Genomic DNA, 4,448 nt, shown 5'->3' with positions numbered 1-4,448 from the left:
TTTATTATTATTATTATTATTATTATTATTATTATTATTATTATTATTTTCGCTCGGCACGGACTTATCTTGATATAACAGTATGGAGGTGGGATGAATGAAATGGGTTAAGCAAAGCAACCCCACCCCCAGCTTAACAACCACAAAGAGATGGCACTATATATCATTTGTTGAATTATTAGTTGCTTTTGCTTTCCTTTTTTCCTCCTCTGTGATGATACGATAAAAGCGGGTTGGTTTCAACCTTGACTTGTGACAGCGATCATATACCCTTCCCCCCCACCACCACATTGATTTCTCTTCTCAATGGGTTCGGTGGCAAAATAATCTTCCAAAATTATTGCCACTAGGCAATTAACCCGCGCGATGCTGCAACGTCAGAAAAATATATTTGATAATATATTAGAGAAATACAAACTAAGAGATTATTATTTCTTGTTATTATTTAAGGTTAATTTTAAAAAAGAAGTCCTAATGTTACTCTCTTACTAAATATAAAAATTAGCATGGGATGATCAAGTTTGCATGGATGATTGAATTTGATTATCGTGAATAGAGAAAATCCACAACTACAGAGGTTTATTCATTAGTGAGTCGACTCAATTCAAGCTTATATTAGTTGGAACCCATGGGATTTGAGATATCAAGTGGTAAATATTGAGAAAAAGTTCTACGAAATTAGAATTATAAAAATAAAAAGAGAAAAGAAAAGAAAGTGGAGTGGGTCTTCACTTGTGGGGAAGTCCACCATACTCGCCGGATGCATTAAGCGTGGGACAAATAAGAAGAGAGTACTTAAATCGGTGATAAATTAGATTTGGAATTAAAATTTTATATTTAAAAAGGAAAATTTCAAAAAAGTTGGAAATTTAAACTGTGTATTGAATATGGGACAAATAAGAAGATAGTACTTAAACCAAAGAGAAATTAGATTTGATATGGAATTTTTATATTTAAATAGAAATGGGGCCTGTAACCAATATCTTATATATATACTAGTAGGGTTGTCTATGCAATACATGGAAAAACTAATCAATAAAATCATACACGGTATATAAATGATGGAAAACATATATTATTTACTTCATAGTTAAATTATATTTCAATTTAATACAATCATTATAAAGCATTTGAAAATTTTGGACAATTCAATATCCTTACTAAAAATACATGATGCATTCTTCGATCAATCTTTATTATGCCATTATTTTGATGCATCTTATTCATAATATTGGTTGTTTATTCAAGTTTCATAAGTAATAATCCCTATTTAAATACTTTATAAATCGGTCTATAAGATTAAATTAATAACAATTATATTATATTATATTATTATTTTATGATATTGTATTATATTATGATATTATTTTATATTATTATTATTACTTAGTTCATGGTTCAGTAATGTTTATATTTACATTAATTTATTCGCATTTTTCTACAAAATAAAAAAGAGACTCGATAGTATGAAAAAAGAACATACTCTTCGCGAGAACTTCTAAAATGCTTCCGTTTTATATAGATATAGATTATATTTTATCATATTACTATTTTATGATATTATTTTATGTTATTATTATATTATTATTACTTACTTGATGGTTACGTAATGTCTATATGTACATTAATTTATTCACATTTAAAAAAAAATAAAAGAGAAACTCCAAAGTATGAAAAACGAATTTACTATTCTCGAAAACTTCCGAAATGCTTCCGGTTTATATATATATAGATATATAGATATATCTTATAATATAATAATATAATTTGATAGTTCTTTTTTCCAATTAGCTTTGCCAAATTATATCAAGAAAAGAATATGTTGTTTACCCACCATTGTTCCCCCATCCCCTTTTTTTCCTATATCAATGAATCCTCACAGGTCCACGTCAAATTAGGCTGACCCCATTAAGGGATAAGGGTCTTCCAATGTGGATTTTTATCATTAAGGGATAAGAGTCTTCCAGTATTGATTTTTATCATTTACGAGATTCAAATTCTAGACATTTTATAAGGAGAACAAACGTCAAATTGTTGGAATTAACTTTACACGTGGTTGTTTACTTAATTCTTTATATCCAAGATGAAGAAAATCGGAAAATTGTCACAAATTCATAATGATATATTATATTATATTCTTTTTTTTAGTATATATTATATTATATTATCTTCTTCTTCTTCATTTTATAGTATATTATTGTATATAATCTTTTATTTAGGCTAAAGGATAGTTACAAAAAGTAATCCTTCCATACCTTGACAAGTGCCCAATAGGCCAATAAGGCCTCTTATTTTTTTCCTTTTCCTTTTCATTTTGTCTAACTTTTATGTTTGACAAATTTAGCCCCCCAAATTTAACTTTGCTTTATTTTAATTATAATGTCACATTCGCAATTCTAGATTTATATTTTAACAACCTCTTAATTAAATATTGAGAATAAAGTGATGGTTAATAAATTTACATAGAGAAATGATGAAAAATTGGAGATATTTGATAAAATATTAATTTTAATATTTAGAATGTCAAAGTACTTAGAGTAATATTTTTAATTAAATCATCATAATTCACGTGATAACCACATTTATATAACCTTTCGTATTTGTTAGTTCCATGCTATTTTTTAGTTCTATATATAATGCTATGTTTTACCGAATTTGAATTATAAAATTTATTAATTTCAATGATTTTACTATAATATAATATGGTATAGTACATATACTGAAAATGATAAATAAGAAATATTTTATGAAGGTTTCACTGCAAAATAATAATAAAATGTACAAATGATTGTTATAATGATTTTGGAATTATTAAAAATATAATTATAAATTCGAACTTTCAATTCCTTTTATAAGATAGACCGCGGCAACGCCCGAGGGCTTTTAGTATCGATCCTTATAGCTTAAGGAAAGTTCTAAAAGTGAATTCTTATTTGATTGACATATATCAATAAGTTTTTTTTGTTAATTCACTTTTTCTTCTCTTTTTTCATTGTGAACCCTAGTATCCAGAAGCTCATTCGGGTCATGACTAATTCAGTCGAGCCGAGTCGTCCCACTAAGAGGTAAAATTCTCACAGCATGGATTTTCTACGTTCACAAGGACTTGAACTCGAGACCTTGCTTAAGCGGAACAAATGCCGAATCGCTTGAACCAACCCTTATTGGTTTCTTTTTTCCCCATATAGTTTTTCATCTTCATATAAGTCCTTCTAACTTTTCGGGAAATATTTTCATTTTCAAAAGTTTCCCAAAACTCTATTAATTGGGAAAAAAGATCTTATTTAAGATCTTTTTTTAGGAATTAATTGCTTTTGCCGGGAGTCGGACCCGGGTCTATTGCTTGGAAGGCAATTATCCTAACCATTGGACTAAAAACGCAATTCGTTATTAATATCTCACTCAACAAGTTTTTATAATTTTATACAAGCATAATCTACCTTAATTTGAATGTTGCATATTTTAATATTTTGTAACTTTTATTTATTTTTAAAAATACTTTTATTTCATTCAATGGTTTTTGATAGCTCCAGATGAAACAATACATGAAGAAGCTGTAGGAAATCCATTACAGTGGTGTCAACACCTAATTTCGGTCCATTGGCTCCAAGGAGGGCAAAATTATCATTTCCTAATTTATCACATTTTCTTTAAAAAAAAATTAATTTTAATGCTATCCGGACTTCGTGTCCGCATTCACTGCATTCCGGACTTCGTGTCCACATTTAATGCCTTCCGGACTTCGTGTCCGCATTCACTGCATTCCGGGCTTCGTGTCCTCATTTAATGCATTCCGGACTTCGTGTCCGCATTCACTGCATTCCGGACTTCGTGTCCGCATTTAATGCCTTCCGGACTTCGTGTCCCCATTCACTGCATTCCGGACTTCGTGTCCGCATTCACTGCATTCCGGACTTCATGTCCGCATCTACTGCATTCCGAACTTCGTGTCCGCATCTACTACATTTCGAACTTCGTGTCCTTATTTAATGCTTTCCGGACTTCGTGTCCGCATTCACTGCATTCTGGACTTCGTGTCTGCATCTACTGCTTTCCGGACTTCGCGTCTGCATTCACTGCATTCCGGACTTCGCGTCCGCATCTATTGCATTTTGGACTTCGTGTCCACATTCATTGCATTCCGGACTTCGTGTCCGCATTTACTACTTTTTGGACTTCGTGTCCACATTCATTGCATTCCGGACTTCGTGTCCGCATTTACTACTTTTTGGACTTCGTGTCCACACTTAATGTCTTTCAAGTATGCGTCCACATTTACTAATTTATGGTTTTTACTATTTTTGCAACAGGCCTACATATTAGCAAAAACGAGGAGAATTGCCAAACGGTCGCCAGGACCAAACGAGGTGCTTTTTATAGTCTTTAGCTACACTCTCTATCAGAGCACGCAACCAAAGATGGGCAAGTTGTCAGCACCTAATTTCGGT

At 31.1% G+C, this 4,448-nt stretch overlaps 1 non-coding gene across 1 annotated transcript; it reads right to left on the bottom strand.

Moving 5' to 3' along the window:
• Window positions 1-3,309: 3,309 nt before the first annotated feature.
• On the bottom strand, window positions 3,310-3,381 carry TRNAG-UCC. The gene has a single exon. It is a non-coding gene; the product is annotated as a tRNA-Gly (tRNA).
• Between the last annotated feature and the right edge of the window lie 1,067 nt (window positions 3,382-4,448).

The sequence above is a fragment of the Punica granatum genome, chromosome 1 (genome assembly GCF_007655135.1).
Source record: "Punica granatum isolate Tunisia-2019 chromosome 1, ASM765513v2, whole genome shotgun sequence".
In the NCBI taxonomy this organism is placed as follows: Eukaryota; Viridiplantae; Streptophyta; class Magnoliopsida; order Myrtales; family Lythraceae; genus Punica; species Punica granatum.
The sequence above is the reverse complement of the archived record's forward strand: the minus strand, read 5'-3'. Positions and strand labels throughout refer to the sequence as shown.